The sequence below is a fragment of the Panthera uncia genome (genome assembly GCF_023721935.1).
Source record: "Panthera uncia isolate 11264 chromosome B3 unlocalized genomic scaffold, Puncia_PCG_1.0 HiC_scaffold_1, whole genome shotgun sequence".
Classification (NCBI taxonomy): Eukaryota; Metazoa; Chordata; class Mammalia; order Carnivora; family Felidae; genus Panthera; species Panthera uncia.
The window spans coordinates 95643557-95662231 of record NW_026057582.1 but is presented as its reverse complement, the minus strand read 5'-3'; positions in this window follow the sequence as shown (position 1 = coordinate 95662231).

The following is an 18675-nucleotide window of genomic DNA, read 5'->3' as shown; positions in this document are numbered from 1 at the left end:
ACAAATCAAAACCACAATGAGATACCACCTCACATCTGTGAGAATGGTTAAAATTAACAACACAGGAAACAAAAGGTGTTGGTGAGCATATGGAGAAAGGGGAACTCTCTTACACTGTTGATGGAAATGCAAACTGGTGGTAACCTCATTGGAAAACAGTATGGAAGTTTCTCAAAAAGTTAAAAATAGAAGTCCCCCATGACCCAGCAATTACACTAGTAGGTTAGGTATTTATCCAAAGGATACAAATATACAGATTTGAAGGGGTACGTACACCCTGATGTTTATAGCAGCATTATCAACAATGGGCAAACTATGGTAAGAGCCCAAATGTCCATCAATTGATGAATGGATAAAGAAGATATGGTGTGTGTATACATATATATGTATATATATACACATATATATGTATGTATATATATACATATATATACACACATATACTATGTATACATAGTATATGTATATATATACACACACATATACATATATGTATATGTATTGTATATGTATATATGTATATATATATACACACACATATATGTATATATATTGTATATGTATATATATGTGTGTATATATATATATATACACACACACACAATGGAATATTACTTTCATCAAAAATAATGAAATCTTGCCATTTGCAACAATGTGGATGGAACTAGAGTGTAGTACGCTACGTGAAGTAAGTCAGTCAGAGAAAGACAAGTATCATATGATTTCACTCATATGTTGAGTTTAAGAAACAAAATAGATGAACATATGGAAAAGGAAAAAAAAGAGAGAGGGAAACAAACCATTAAAGATAAGAAACTGAGGGTTGATGGAGGGGGAAGTGCTAAATGGGTGTATTGAGGAGGGCACTTGTTATAATGAACACTAAGTGTTATGTGTAAATGATGAATCACTAAATTCTACCCCTGAAAGTAATATTATACTATATGTTAACTAACTAGAATGTAAATAAAATTAAAAAAACAATAATTCTATAATATTTAATAATAAATCCATATTCATATTCTGTGATATTAAATAATAAATATCTAACATCCAGTCCAATATTTAATATGCATTCCAATTTTTCCATGTATCCCAAGAATATAACTTGTATCTTTATTCTTTTGAATTATGACATAATTGAGATTCACACATTGTGTTTGCTTATATGGATATTTAGTATTTCTTAATCTAGAACATTTATTTATTTATTTTTTTGCTGGCATTGGCTTTGAAAGAGTTCAGGGCAATTGTCATGTAAAAACCTTCCAATTCTGGAGTTTCTGATTGCTCCCTTATGGTGTTATTGACCTTGTGCTACGATTTCTTAAATTTTTTATGAATTGTAAATTAGGTCTATAGGTTTGATTAGACCCAGGTTAAACATTTTTGGCAAGAATGTTTTACACATATTATCTATTTTATATTGCACCATATGATGAGACACTGAAGGTCAGGTTGTCTTGCTCTTAGAAATTTAAGTTTGGATACTCATTTAAGGTGGTGATTACTAGGTTGCTGTATAATAAAGGTGTGTATTTTGCTTTGGAATTTGTAAGTGATCTGTGGGGAAAGACCCAATACCAGGAGACAATTTTTTACTCCACGGTTTTAGTATTCACTGAGAAACCCAAATAAATTTTTTCAATAGGGTAGAAATGTGGTAAGTTTCTGATTTCCATGATTACTTCTACATTTATTATAAAATAAGAGCTTTCTTTTTTCTTTCCTTTGTCTTTCTTTCTTGAGTTTAATTATGGGTTCCTCGATGCTTATTTATTCAGTCCATCCATTACAGTCATTATTCTTTTTAACTTTTTTTAATGTTTATGTATTTTTGAGACAGAGAGAGACAGAGCATGACGGTAGAGAGACAGAGGGAGACACAGAATCCAAAGCAGGACCCAGGCTCTGAGCTGTCAGCACAGAGCCTGACGCGGGGCTTGAACCCACGAACAGTGAGATCATGACCTGATTCGAAGTTGGATGCTCAACCAACTGAGCCACGCAGGCGCCCCTTTTAAAAAAAAAATTTTTTTTTTTAATTCTTTTTGAGATATGCATTTGTTTCAAAGGCCAGTGGAAGCCCCTTCAAGCTGGCTTCTGGGTCTTTTTGTTATGAATCTGTCTTTGAGTGCTTTCTAGCTTTATGACATAACAAGATGCCCTTGATTTACCTTGTGCATTTCCTCTCCAAGACCTAAAATCAGCTATTTTCCCCCCAAGGAATTCTAGTGTGTATTAGTGGAGAATTTGAAACCAAGACCTAGGTGTAGACATCCTCATTCCTACTGAACTCTTGCTTTCTGACTTTTTTCAGTGGACAGAGATAGGAAGATATATTTATTATATTTATTTACTTATATAAATATAACTATTTATTATATTTATAAATATGTTCGCATATTATTTTATTTTATTTTATTTTATTTTATTTTATTTTAGGAAGAGTGAGTGAGTCAGAGAGTGCATGAGTGGGAGAGAGGGGCAGAGGGAGAGAGAGAGTAAGAATCCCAGGCAGGCTACATGCTCAGTATAGAGCCCTTTGTGAGGCTCAAACCCGTGACCTGTGAGATCATGACCTGAGCTGAAATCAAGGGTCTGATGCTTAACGAACTGAGTCACCCAGGTATCCCAGCAATATATTTTTAAAAATCATAAGTTCAGGGGCGCCTGGGTGGCGCAGTCGGTTAAGCGTCCGACTTCAGCCAGGTCACGATCTCGCGGTCCGTGGGTTCGAGCCCCACGTCGGGCTCTGGGCTGATGGCTCGGAGCCTGGAGCCTGTTTCCGATTCTGTGTCTCCCTCTCTCTCTGCCCCTCCCCCGTTCATGCTCTGTCTCTCTCTGTCCCAAAAATAAATAAAAAACGTTGAAAAAAAAATTTAAAAATCATAAGTTCATATTGATGTTTGTAATTAAAATTTAACATTAAAGCATTTTCTCTATTTTTCTTCTTTTATTTGCCGTGTTTTCTCCTATATATGGACTGGGCAAAGGACAGCTGTGGGAGCCAATTAAGGATGTGGTTTCAGACAAAGTCCCTCAGGGGGAAGCTTCAGTCTAATCCAGTAGGGAAGCCCTGGAGTTTAAGTTAAACCTCGGGGTAGGAGTGTCTCCAGATTTCACTCCGACCCCCAAGTAGGTAGCTGGACTTTCTTATTCTATGTTTGTCAGTAATTGGTTGAAGACTGCTCTAGAGGAAAGTAAATTCCAGGCCCTTTGGTTCTCTGCATCTTCAGGTAAGGGTCTGACATTGTTATAAATGATCAGTGGTTTAAAATGCAGTTATTTTCCTAACCAACATTTTATTTAAAAAAGCCATAAACATCGATAATAATCAACTATAAATGATAGTTCTATATTTAGTAAAACCTTCTAAAGGGTATTTAAACTGAATAACCAAATAAATGTGTATTTCAGATGGTGCCTATGATTGTGTGCAATACAAAGTTCTTTTTTAATTCCTACTTAATTTTACTGCAGCGAATCGGAATCTACCTTCAATAAGGTCATGATATTCATATGGGATTATCTCTAGGAGAATTTTTTTGTGGGGGACTTAGAACAACTTGGTGGGTCCCGAGAAACAAATTCAGAAATTTGTTTGGCTATCCTATTCTCATTGTTGATTTTCCTGTAGAAAAGATCATTCACGAACTCTTCTCCATTGCCTTGGAAACAGCTTTTATGTTTTTATTTTAACAGTTTTTATTTTCCTCTCATCAGCAATGGCAGCTTCACCTTATTCCTTGACATGAAACAAACAGACCCATCTTCAACTTGTACTAGTTGACTGATTTGCATTGACTTTTCTCATTCTTTGCTTCCACCACATACCATTGCTTTTCAGCATCAAAAAGACAAACTCGGGGCAAGTTTAGTTCTTAAGTGTCTGAATCAAAACATTTCCTTCTCAGCCACAGACTCTGTCCTCTGCCCATAACAGAGGATCACAATCATTTCCTTAAGACTAAAATGCATCAAGTATTGAAACAGTTTTTTTTCCCAATCAGCATAATAAGGGCTTACCTCTTCCACCTCTCCCATTTTTTCTTCAAAATAGTCCTCTTGGGAGGTTATCTGTTTATTCCAAATAATTTAGGAACTCATCCATTACAGTCATCACAGAAAATGTCATAGGCTGGATTCTCCAGAATTGGGTGCTTCCAACAGAGCTTGGGGTATCATGTTTATCAGAGCTAAACATCTGTGAAGGGAAGGGGTAAGCAGGATTGGGCAGAGGGAGAAACTGAACTGTGATGTAGGCCTGACAAAGCCTCAGCAAACCTGGGTCAGGCATTGGTGGGGCAAGTATGCCTTTGGAGTGTCTGCTTCAGACCAAAGACTGTGCCTCTATACCCTTCTGTGTTCAGTCACTAGAAACAGGATGCCCCTGGAACAGTGTGACCACTGGTGAGGCAGCTCCTTGTGACTGAAGCAGACATTGAAGAAGCTGAAAGCTGGAAATTGTCCTGATGATCACAGTCCCCAAGCTGGGCATCAAGTCCTTCCTTGAAGGGGGATTTGGAGTAGGTACGCATGTGTTCATATCTAGCACATAGAACTAGTTACAAGTCCAAGGAAAAATTTGATCTTAACTACAATATTTTTACAACCCATGCTCAGCTTTCGTAATTGTTAGGATTGGTAAGTTTATAGAGATTTTCTGGTTTATTGACTCTCCTCTCCCAACTTTTACAGATGTTTGATATTTAACCCCTGAGACACTGTACTGACAGATAGAAGGTGGCATGAGGCTTCTTGTACTCCCCACCCCAACAATCATCCCTTCTACCCACCTCCAAGGAACACAAATGGCTTTACTGCCTCATGGGCTTTTTCTTTACTCAGCTTGGTATAAGAAGGGACAAAAACTTAAGGGAAAGAGAAAAGAAGGAAGGTAAAATTTGGGAGGAAAAGACTTCTTTGGGATTATAACCAGGATTTGTGAGAATTATCCAGAAAAGCCTAGATTACTCCCAAAATGCTGATAAATAATTGGAGAACTAACTTCATCAAAAGGTGCTCTGTTTTTCTACCTATTGAAACTTATGTACCAATTATATAGAGATTTACCTAGAGAAAAGAAAATAAAAAGGGGGGACTCCTTAATTAGTATTAATAGCCAGATCTGTGAATAGGTCATGTCTAACCCCCCATGCTCTAAACAAACTAGCTGTGTGATAATTCTTAAAACCATTCATTCATTCATTCATTCATCCATAAAGTATATTTTGAATGCCTACCACATGCCAAGCTCCAGGGAGACAGTGGAGAACTGTACTATGGCATAAATTAGTTCACAGCCAAAGTTGGCTGAAGATTTCAGCCAGTGCTCCTAGCTGTTTCTCTCTGATTTTGAAATCACTTTCCAGGTTATGCTAAATCTATTAATGTGCATGAAAGTGTTTTAAAGCATAATGTGACAGTTTTATGTTGTGTTTTCATCGTTTCACTTTTCTAATCCAATATCTCTCTATATAGGGTCTAGGGAAAGCTGAGGACTGGCTTTCATTGCTCATTTTCCTTTTTTCTTCCTTGTCTGTTCTTCTCTCTTTCCTTTGTTATTTGGGCTCACACACAAGGTTCTTAGCAGAGCCTGCAGTGTGCCGTTGGGGGTGGTGGTGAGGAGTGGTGAAAAGAAAATGAGAATTGGGGGAAGTCTTCTGAGGCTCTCTTTAAGAAGTTGAGTTGTAATAGCTAGTGTTTGTATAACAGCAATCATGTGTCAGCACCTATGTTAACTCATCAGCTTTTTACAACAACTCAGTGAGTTAAATTCTTCTGGTATTTTTTTTAATCCTTGTTTTGTAGATCAGGAGGCCAAAACACAGAGGGGTTAAGATACTTGCCTAAAGTCAGACAAATAATTGTCAGAGTCAGTATTGAATTCAGGTTCTTTAGTCTACTCTCTTGAAAGTGAGGACAGTTGTCTGCTGAGGCACTTCTGACTCAGTGGTTCTCAACTGGAGGCAGTTTTGCCTCTCAGGGACAATTAGCAATGTCTGCAGACATTTTTGGTTGTCATGACTGGGGGCAGATTCTAGTGGCATCTAGTGGGCAGAGGCCAGGGATGCTGCTAAACATCCTACAATGCTCAAAACAGCCCCTACAACAAAGAAATATGTCAACAGTGCCAAGATTGAGAGCCCTACTCTACCTGGATATATACTCCACATGTAGTCTGTACAGGAGACAACAGTGTGTCTATTCCTTTTCTTTGGCAAAACCCAAGGATGGTTGTTAATGCAGCCAAATACTGCACTAGCTTTTAGCATTTATTTATGCCACACTGTTGGTACATATGGATCTATTGTCACCTAAACTCATTGGGGTGGATTACCCCCTCATTAATTACTCCCAACACACATGTTCCCTATATTTTCATCTTATTTCTTTTTAGAACCAAGATATAGAACCTTAAATGTAGCTGTTTAAGTTTCATCTTGTTACTTTTTATTTTTCCAATCCATAGACCTCTTTTTGAACACTGATTTTGTTTTCCAGTATATAGAATAGCACTGTCAACTTGGTGCCATTGGCAGATAGGAAAATTATGATCTCTGAGTCTTTATCCATGCTGCCAATAAGCTTAAAGGGGGCTACTAACTGAGCCCTGATGTATACCACTAAATACTCTTCCTCAGATCACTGTTCGCTGAATGCAAATCTTTGTACCAGCTATGTCAGTGATACCTGGGAAACTTAAAAAATAAGTCATTCCTGAGTCCATCCTTGGACATCTTGTTTTTGTGTATGTGGGGTAGAAGTCACAAATCAGCATTTTTAAAGCACCCTCTAGGATTGTGATTTTGATGAGCAAACATACTGGGAGCCATTGTTCTTTCTGTTCTGGTGCTTCTCCATAAACTTCAACCAGCTGTAAATCTCCCTTACTCATCATTTATTCATATTTCTCTTTCTTAACAAGGATATATATAAGAGAATGTGAAACGTATTATTGAAATCAAGATTAACTAGATGTAAATGATTCTGTTTATCTACAAGTATTGATTAATTTATTTGTTCCTGGTCATGTTCCAAAAGGATTTAAGGCAGTTGACCAACTAGGACCCAATAGCAAAGCAAATAATGTTGATTTGTAACAAAATAGCACCTTGAGTAGTACATAATGTTTTGCAGGCATTAAAAAGGTGTTTTGTAAATAAATGAATAAATGACCAGTTCATGGTGTCTACTATAGTCATTGCTTTACTTTCTCAATGAATATTTGCTGGACATTGACCCAAATGTGCTGGTCTAGAATTCCTGGAAATCAAAACCTTTCTCTTCTCTTGTGCCTATATTTCTTAGAAAACTGGGACAACATTTCCTCTCTCTCACCTTCTGGAAGCTTTTTCATTCTTTATGACTTCTCAAGTCAGTGATGGTATATCAACACTTTCCATGCCCTAAAGGTAAGTCATCTAGGTTTCAGCATTGGATTCATTTAAGTAGCTGGGCAGAACATTACCTCTCTTTAATGTTGTACTTCAGTTTTCTTCAATCAGTATTTGTTTTTTCCTTTCTGGTTGGAGATTGTTCTGGCTGGTAAGATGGTTTGTAAGATAATAACTAAATGGCATGTCTTTCTCTGTTTTGTATCATCTTCCCTCAGAAGTGATCCTGTTCCATCCTCACTTTTCTCATCAGCAATTAAGGAAAAGAAACCCCAAACAAACAAACAAACAAAAAAACCAAAAAACTTTTTTTTAAAAGGCTTGTTTACAAGTCTCATCTCATTATTGGCCAGTTTTGGGGACATTTTTTTTCTAAGTTTGTGGCTCTAACTTGTTCCCCAATTATGTACCTCTTCTTACTTTTGTAGAGGATAGTTTCTCTACAGTAACATGATTGCCCTGTGGGCCAGATAATTCTTTGTTTTGAGGTCTGTCCTACGCATTATAGGATGTTTAGTAGCATCTATGTCCTTTGCTCACTAGATACCAGTAGCACCCCTCCAAGTTATGACAACCAAAAATGTCCACACAACATTGTCAGATGTCTCCTGAGGTACGGGGGAGGAAACTGCTTCTTATTGAAAATGAATGCTAAAGATGTGAGTATAGATGTATTCAATTATTTGTTTTTTTCTTCACAACTGCATAGATTTTTACTTTCTAGAGCATTGCTTCATTTAAAAAAATGGCATTATCTGTGTTTAGTTCATTCAGGCTGAAAGAGAGTACATATTCTACCACTCTTCCATCTGGTAGCCACTGCATGCATCTGTACCTTTCAATTTTTTTCCTTTTAAATCACTGAGCTGCATGCTCCCTCATAATCCATCTCATTGCTGGGTGCCAGGCAGCCATTACCAATTGACTAGAGTTGGAGTGCAAAATGGAACCCATTCACCATCCCTTAATTTTGGAGTTTTTTGTAGGATATCCATACTTTCTTTGAATTTTTTAGGAATTTGCTTCCTAAACTCAGGTGCATATGTTTGACAGTGCCTAATATTTCATTTCTTTATCATCATAAATCCCAAGATTAAAGGCTTATTTTCCACAATATTCTTTTCACTATTAACAAGTTTTCCCCTATTGCTAAGAATCAAGTTCTTAGCAATAATCCTCCTCTTGTTTCTTCTAATTTATGAGAAATGAAGTAGCTAAAATCTATCAGACTATTTATTATCTATCATACTGGCAAAGGATATATTAGGACAATACAAGAATATATTATGGTGGCTAATACAACCCCTTTGAAAGAAAAAATATCAATATATATCTATCAAGTTTTTATTATTTTTTAACTTTTTTATCAAGAAATTTTTAATGTTTATTTATTTTTGAGAGAGAGAGAGAGAGAGAGAGAGAGCATAAGCAGGAGAGGGGCAGATTGAGAGGGAGACATAGAATCTGAAGCAGGTTCCAGGTTCTGCTCTGTCAGCACAGAGCCAAACGTGGGGCTTGAATTCACAAACCATGATCACAACCAGGATCATGACCTGAGCCAAAGTCGGGTGCTTAATGGACCGAGCCACCCAGGTGCCCCCATATCAAGTTTTTAAAATATGCATTCCCTTTGATACAGCAATTCTTATATATACATATGTATGTATGTTTATATATATATGTATATATAGTTATATATTATATATAGCACATATACATGTATATGTGTGTGTATTCTCTCAAGAGCACAAAGAAGAATATAAAGACATGTATTGCAGCATTGCTTTGTCAGATTAAAAAAATACACTCTCAGGGGCGCCTGAGTGGCTCAGTCGGTTAAACGCCCGACTTCGGCTCGGATCATGATCCGGCGGTTCGTGAGTTCCAGCATCGCGTCAGGCTCTGTGCTGATGCCTCGGAGCCTGGAGCCTGCTTCAGATTCTGTGTCTCCCTCTCTCTCTGCCCCTCCCCTGCTCATGCTCTATCTCTCTCTCTGTCTCTAAAAAATAAATAAATAAATGTTAAAAAATTTTAAAAAATATCCACTATCAGAGAGGAAAGGATGAATAGATAGGGCACAGAGAATGTTTATAGCAGAGAAAATATTCTATGATACTTTAACAGTACATGTCATTATATATTTTTCCAGGAATGAATTTAATTTAATATAAACTATGGGCTTTATGGTGATAAATTATTATGGTGATAATATGTCAATGTAGGTTCATCAGTTATAACAAATGTACTATTCTGGTGGAGAATGTTAATAATGGGAAAGACTATGCATGTGTGGGGGCAGGGAGTATGTGGGAAATCTCTATCTTCTGTTCAGTTATGCTATGAATCTAAAACTGCTCTAAAAAATAAAGTCTATTAAAAAACCCAAAATTACAGATTTAGGTAAACCGAGTCTTTATTTCAAAGGATTATTGCAAGAAGGTTGGGGAGGGAGCAGAGACAATTGCAATAGACAGATATTTGGACTGTAATATCTGCAAGTATCTCAAAAGTTAGGCATAAAAGTGCTTTTCTTTTATAGGGAGAAGTAAACAAGGCTAGAAAAAACGGTGTGGGAAAGTGGAATGAGCAAAGGTATTGTAATGAGACGGGATATCAGAGAATGTTTTACCCAGATGTCAGCTTGTTGTTGTGAGAGGCAGGTATGGTGGTATTTCATGATGCTGGCTCAGGCTGAGGCCCAGAGGAAGGAGAGAAACTTAACCAAAGTTTGGTTGATGAGCATCTTGTTCTGATTGCTCAGTGGGGAACAAAACAGTTCAGTTAGTCATTTTTGAGGCACAGGATGGAAATTTGGAGGATCTATGTTGACCATGCCATAGATAAACAAAGCAGCATCCTTGAATCTTACTTAAGTCATGTAGGGAAGGGTGTTCTTTGCAGTAAGCCCTCATCTATTAGACTTATCAACCTCATCAAATTAGCTAAAGAAGAAATAGTATGGAGGATTAAGTGCTTATGGGTCAGGCCTGGAAATGGTACTATCACTTCTACTCACATTTTATTGGCTAGAACATAGTCACATATTCACACTGAATTGTGAGGGGAATTAGAAAATGAGGCATAGCCATATGCTCAGGAGGAAGAATTTGGTTTGGTGAACAAGTAGCCAATTACTTATGAAAGCTCAATGTCTACCATTTATACTATATTAGTGGTTAAATAAACAATGGAACAAGATGTAGCTTTAAAAAAAGAAAAAAATTTTAATTGAAGTATGATTGGCACAATGTTACATTAGCTTCAGGTGTACAACACAGTGATTCAAAAACTATATTGGGGAGCCTGGATGGTTCGGTCACTGGTTTTGTGGGTTCAAGCCCAGTGTCGTGTTCTGCACTGGCAGTGTGGAGCCTGCTTGGGATTCTCCCTCTCTCTCTCTCTCTCTCTCCCTTTCTGCCCCTCCCAACTCATGCTGTCTCTGTCTCTCTAAAAATAAATAAATAAACTTAAAAAACTATATTACTAAAAAAGAAATGATTTGTAAGTATTGATATAGAATGACCTTAAAATATTTTAAGTATGAAAAAATTAGGACAGAACAGTTTTGTATCAAGTTAGGATCGGCTTTCTCACCACCACCCCCTGCCCCCCACAGATAAGAAGTACATTCATAAGCATTCTGGTACATGCACAGAATACCTGTGGAAGCATTCACAAATCAATTACATTCACATCAATTCCTGCCTCTTTATTTGCTGAGGATTCAATGTATGTTCTTTGAAACTGTTCCTGTTTTCTCCTGAGAATTAGTAGGCATATTCTCCACTATTGTTTTCTGTTTTTGCTCTATGAATAAGCTGTTGTTGCCTTCACCTGACTCTGCATTAATATATTTTTCTGGCTTTGCCTTCATTTTTAGTAACAAAAGCTTTTAATCAGGCTATCAAGTCTTTTTTCCAAGTGTTCTCCAGTCTTTGTGAGATGCCTTCTAGGAAACAGTATCAAAATAATGGACTTAGCAAAAGAACAAAATCTAAGCACTCAAATCCTATCCTTTGATATGAAATAGACTCTTACTGACCACCCTACCTAAAATAGCCTCAATTCACTCTTTACCACATTACTTTGTTTTGTTTTCATTATAGTACATATTACTACCTGATAATTAAAAAATTGTAGTTGGTAATTACCTGTCTCCTCCATTAGAGCACAAGAGACATAGGTAAATGGACCTTCTGTATCTATTCTAATGGTATCTTGTTCCTAGGATAATGTCTTGCATTTGGTGGGAGCTCAATAAAAGTTTTATGCATGTGTGTATAAATCTCCAGTTCTTGTTGCTTACTTTATATTTACCTTTTTTTTTTTTCTTTTCTAAGCTCACACCCTTGCTGTATTCCAAATTCTTCATTTTCTACCTGGATTTCAAGGCACAGTTTTACTCAATGCCCACAGCTTTACTCTGGCAATGAGCACAGTGTACAGAGCACATTGCTTGCTTCTATCCCTCAAATGTGAGCTTCTTGAAGGCAGAGATCTTGTCTGGCTAATCATTGTTTCTCCAGTTCTTTGAGTCCAATAGATGAATGAAGGCACTGAAGAAATGATCCAAAGTCCTTAAAAAATTATGAGAGATCATGACTGTAAAGAATCTCCATGTTTTTAATTGTTTGAAAGAGAATCTTTATTGCCTGTTAATTTATTTGGCATTAGAAGAGTAAAAAAGATACTCTTCAAGACTAGAGACATAAAGATGCAGATTATGATAAGTAAACAAACCAGAGAGATAGAAAAACTTTATGAAACCAAGAAAGTAGATGTAAAGTATGGAAGTTTATTGTTTAAGAAGAAGTCTAATGCACAATCTGAATCTAGGAGTGACACAGACGCTAGCTGTTTAGTGGAAAAACTTTTGAATAGGCAACAAAAAATCCCAGTGATATAAATCCAATGTCTGGTTGAATCCTGTCTGCCTTCATTATAGTGACATGTGAAGACCACCTGAATTCAATTCTTCAGCTGAAATGTGAGATGCCCATTCAAGATGTAATTCAAGAAGAATTTAAAAGGAATTCATAAAAAAACCCCAAAAAACAGAGGGATACTTCTCAAAGAGAAGGAAGCTGTTTTTAGTCTAGCCTGATCTCAGCTCTTTAGCCTAGCTGGCTAAAGATTCCAACATTTCTTTGGAAGTAAACTCAGTTTTTTTTAAGTGCAGCTCAGCTACCTTTCACAGGGAAGGGTTTGAAGTTGTTGCCAAAGAATTTCATTGATTCAGTAGAATAAATATATAGGTTTAACAATTTTCTGATTTTCAGCATTCCTAGGAACCGTAGAATATCAGTTTATTTTATTGCAATTACATTTTAATTTTCCTCAATTAGATAACAAAGGAAGAAGTTGATTTTGAAACTCTTTGTAAACCATAAAAAATATGCTAATATTAGTACTATTATAATTATGGTTACTATTGATCTGCAGGTAAACTTGGCATAGAAACAAACCATCTCCTTAAATGGAGTTTAGTAGCTTATCTTAGCCTCATGCCTAAATAAAAATCATAGTTAGTTCTTGGATCAGTGGAGACTGACCCTGGGATCAACCCTGAAGTGATTCCTGCAGAGTCTGGGGCTGGAAGCTGTCATATCATGGATGACAGCCAGGCCGCTGGATCCATTTCAAAGTGACTCAGTGGGGCAGAGAACTATTAATATATTTATCACCACAGGTATTAGATTTAATGTCATTATTGAGAAACTGTTGCAGAGTGTTATTTTTATTCTTTTATTTGTTTAACCATATGTCTACTAAATTTTTTTTATTCGTGCTTATGTGTTTGTTTTGTTCATGCATAAATACTTTTGTTTCTGAGAGTCCTCCAAATTTTATAGCTGTAAGCAGGTAGTGAAAAAAATCCAATTAGAAAGTGGGTGAAAGACATGAAAGGCATGCACTAAATAGGTACATAGATAGGTGAGATGTTTAACATCATTAGCCATTAGGAGATATAAATTAAAACCATAATGAGGTATCACTCACAGGTATCACAATGGCTAAAATGAAAAATAGTGACAACATCAAAAATACTGGAGAAGATGCAGAGAAGCTGGATCAATTTATTCCTGTGGAAATGCAAATGGTACATCTACTCTGGAAACAGTTTGGCAGGTTCTTTAAAAACTAAACATGCAAAGACCATTAAGACCCAGCAGTTGTGCTCTTGTATGTTTATCCCAAGGAAATTCAACTTATGCCCACATAAAATCTTATACATGAATGTTGATAGCACCAACTGTTTAAAATATTAAAAATTAAAAAATTTTTAAATACATATAATATAAAATTTCCCATCTTGACCATTTTTAAGTGTGTAGTTGAGTAGTATTTAAGTACACTCACATTGTTGTTTAACTAACCTCCAGAGCTCTTTTCATCTGTGAAACTAAAACTCTATGCCCATTTAATAGTGACACCCCACTATCCCTTCTCTTCTAGCCCCTGGAAACCCCCATTCTATTTTCTGTTTCTATGAATTTAACTACTCAAGATACCTTATTTAAGTGGAAGCATATAGTATTTTTCTTTTTGTGACTGGCTTATTTTACTTAGCATCATGTCCTCAGCATTCATCCATGTTATATGTTATAGCATGTGCCTGAATTTCTTTTCTTTTAAAGGTTGAATAATATCTTATTGTATAGATACACAGCATTTTGTTTATCCATTCATCTGTCAAAACACACCTTGGGTTGCTTACATTCTGGCTATTGTGAATAATGCTGCTTTGAACATGAATATACAAACATCTCTTCAAGACTCAGAGGTAAAATTTTGAAATCATATAATAATTCTATTTTTAATTTTTTGAGTAACTGCCATACTGTTTTCCAAAGCCATTTAAACATTTTGCATTCCCACTAACAGTGTATAGGGTTCTAATTTCCCAACACTCTCATCAATACTTATTATTACTATTATTTTTTATAGCCATCCTAATGGGTATGAGGTGAAATTGCACTGTAGTTTTTATTTTTATTTCTCTAATGATTAGTTATGTTGAGTATCTTTTCATGTGCTGTTGACCTTCTGCATATCAACTTTGGAGAAATGTCTATTCCAGTCTTTTGCCCATTAAACATTTTTTTAAATGGCCATTTATTTTTGAGAGAGAGAGAGAGAGCGCAAGTGAAAGAGGGGCAGAGGGAAGGAGACACAGAATCTGAAGCAGGCTCCAGTCTCTCAGCTGTCAGCACAGAGCCTGACATGGGGCTCAAACCTATGAACTTGGAGATCATGACCTGAGCTGAAGTCAGATGCTTAACCGACTGAGCCACCCAGGTGGCCCCTTTGCCCCTTTTTAAGCTGAGTTTTTTTTTTTTTTGTTATTAAGTCATAGGAATTTTTAATATGTTTTGAATATTAACCCCTTATCAGAGATATGCTTTGCAAATATTTCCCCCATTTTGTAGGTTTTCTTTTTACTCTGTCAGTTGCATCCTTTGACGCACAAAAGTTTTAAATTTTGATGTAATACAGTTTATCTATTATTACCTTTGTTGCCTGTGCTTTTATTTATATTTAATTTTTAAAAATTTTATTGTTTTAAATTTTAATTCCAGTATAGTTAATGTACAGTGTTATATTAGTTTCAGGTGTACAATATAGTGACTTAACAGTTCTATATACTGTCAGTGCTAATCATGATAAGGGTACTCTTAATTCTCTTTGCCTATTTTAGCCAACCCCTCACCCACCTCCCCTCTGACAACCACCAGTTTGTTCTTTGTGGTTAAGTGTCTGTTTCTTGGTTTGTTTCTATCTCCCTTTTTTTCCTTTGCTGGTTTGTTTTGTTTCTTAAATTCTGTATATGAGTGAAATCATTATGATATTTGTCTTTCTCTGACTGACTTAGTTTGCTTAGCATTATATTCTCCAGATCCATCCACATTGTTGCAAATGTTAAGATTTCATTCTTTTTTCTAATGGCTGAATAGTATTCCATTATGTGTGTGTGTGTGTATACACACACACACACACACACACACACACACACACAATGACATCTTTATCAATTCATGTATTTATGGACACTTGGACTGTTTCCATAATCTGGATATTATAAAAAAGTACTGCTATAGACATAGAGATGCACATAGCCTTCCAAATTAGTGTTTTGTATTTTTTTGATAAATAACTAGCAGCTTGATTACTGGATCGTAGGGTAGTCGAGTTTTAAATTTTTGAGGAACCTCCCCATACTGTTTTCCACAGTGCAAGCTACACTAGTTTGCATTCCCACCAATAATGAAAGAGGGTTCTTTTTTCTTCACATCTTTGCCAATACTTGTTTCTTGATTTTAGCCATTCTGACAGGTGTGAGGTAACATCTCCTTGTGCTTTTAATCTGCATCTCCCTGATGATGAGTGATGTTGAGCCTATTTTCATGTCTTTTGACCATCTGTATATCTTCTTTGGAGAAATGTCTGTTCATGACTGCTGCCCATTTTTAAATTGGATTATTTGTTTTTTTGTGTTGAGTTTTATCAGTTCTTTATATATTTTGGATACTACCCTTTATTATATGTGTCATATAAAAATATCTTCTCCCATTCAGTAGCTTGTTTTTTAGTTTTGTTAATTGTTGTTGTGCAAAAGCTTTTTATTTTGATAAAGTTCCAATAGTTTATTTTTGCTTTTGTTTCCTCTAGTCTCAGGAAACATATCTAGAAAAATGTTACTATGGCCAATGTCAGAGAAATTATTGCCTGTGCTCTCTTCTAGGATTTTTATGGTTTCTTCAGGTCTCACATTCATGTATTTACTTGATTTTAAGTTTATTTTTGTGTATGGTGTAAGAAAGTGGTCCAATTTCATTCTTTTGCATGTAGCTGTCCATTTTCCCCAATACCATTTGTTGAAGAGACTGTCTTTTTCCCCTTACATATTCTTGCCTCTTTGTCAGAGATTAATTGCCCATATATTTGTATATTTGTTTCTGGGTTTTCTATCCTGTTTCATTGAACTATGTGTCTATTTTTGGGCCATTACCATACTGTTTTGATTACTATAGCTTGGTAATATAACTTGAAGTCCAGAATGGTGATGCCTCGAGCTTTTTCTCTAAAAAAATTTTTTTTAAATGTTTATTTATTTTTGAGAGAGAGGGAGAGAGAGTGCCAGATACAGAGAGACAGAGACAGAGAGGAAGAGAGAGAGAGGGAGACACAAAACCAAAGCAGGATCCAGGCTCTGAGCTGTCAGCACAGAGACAGAAGCGGGGCTCAAACCCACAAACCATGAGATCATGTCCTGATCCGAAGTGAGATACTCAACCAACTGAGCCACTCAGGTGCCCCTGTTTTTCTTTTTTAAGATTTCTTTGGCTATTTGGGGTCTTTTATGGTGCCATATACTGTTAGGATTGTTTGTTCTAGTTCTGTGAAAAATGCTGTTGGTATTTGGATAGGGATTGCATTAAATCTGTAGACTGCCTGAGTAGTACAGACATTTTAACAGTATTTGTTCTTCTAATCCATTAGTGTGGAATATCTTTCCATTTGTTTGTGTTGTCTTGTGTTGTCTTGTGTTTTTAGAGTCTTTTCTCTCTTTGGTTAAGTTTATTTCTAGGTATTTTATTATTTTGGTGTAATTGTAAATGACATTGCTTTCTTTATTTTCTCTTTCTGTTGCTTCATTATTAGTGTATAGAAATGCAATGGATTTCTTTACATTGATTTTGTATCCTGCAACATTGTTGAATTCATTTATCAGTTTTAATAGTTTTTTGGTGGAGTCTTTAGGATTTTCTATATAGAGTATCCTGTCATCTGCAAATAAGGAAAGTTTTACGTTTTTCCTTACTGATTTTGATGCCTTTCCTTCCTTTTCCTTGCCTGATTGCTGTAACTTGGACTTCTAATACTATGTTTAATAAAAGTATCACTACTTTTAGTGAACATCGTTGTCTTGTTCATTTCTTTAGGGGAAAAGCTATCAGGTTTTCCTTACTGAGTATGGTGTTAGCAGTGTTTTTTTTTTTAAATATATATGTAATTTATTATACTGAGGCATATTTTCTCTAAACCTGCTTTGTTGAGGTTTTTTATCATGAATGGAAGTTGTACTTTGTCAAGTGCTTTTAATGCATTTATTAAAATGATCATATGGTTTTTATTCTTTCTCTTATTTCTGTAATGTATCACATTGATTGGTGAATAGTTTACCACTCTTGCATCTTGGGAATAATCCACTTAATTGTGGTGAATGATCATTTTAATATATTGTTGGATTTGGTTTGCTAACATTTTGTTGATGATTTTTGCATCTATGTTCATCAGAGATACTGGCCTGTAGTTTTCTTTTATAGTGGTGTCTTTATCTAGTTTTGGTATCAGAGTAATGCTGGCCTCGTAGAATGAATTTGGAATTTTTCTTTCCTCTTTTATTATTTGTAATAGTTTGAGAATAGGTATTAACTCTTCTTTAAATATTTGGTAGAATTCACCTATGAAGCTATCTGGTCCTTAACTTATAGTTTTTTGATTACTGATTCAATTTCATTGCTAGTAATCAGTCTGTTCAAATTTTCTATTTCCTCAAGATTCAATTTTGGGCGGTTATATGTTTTTAGGAATTTATTTATTTCTACTTTGTCCAATTTTTTGGCATATAATTTTTCATAATATTCTCTCATAATCCTTTCTGTTTTTCTGTGGTGTCAGTTGTTATTTCTCTTCTTTCATTTCTGATTTTGTTTATTTGTGTTCTCTCTTTGTTGAGTCTGGCTAAAGGTTTATCAATTTTGTTGATCTTTTCAGAGAACCAGCTCTGGTTTCATTGTTCTGCTCTATTGTTTTTTAGTTTTATATTATTTATTTGTTTGTTTGTTTTTTGTTTGTTCTTCTTTTTCTAGCTGTTTTAGGTGTAAAGTTAGGTTGTTTATTTGAAATTTTGTTGCTTCTTAAGACAGTCCTGTATTACTATGAACTTCCCTCTTAGAATAGCTTTTGCTGCTTCCCCCAAATTTTGGCTGGTATATAACGTCTTCTGTATATATAGCAGACTATATTAATTTGATGGTCGCTTAAGTTTGAACCCATTCTTTACTCCTCTCCTCCCCACATTTTAGGTATATGGTGTCATTTTTTTATTGTGTGAATCCCCTGCTCTATTTTCATTGAAATACTTATTTTTAATGCTTTTGTGCTTCCTACTTTCCTTACTCCTGCTTATCGTCTTTCCTTCCCAAAGAGTTCCCTTTAACAATCTTGTAGGACTGGGTTAGTGGTGACGAATTCCATTAACTTTTGTTGT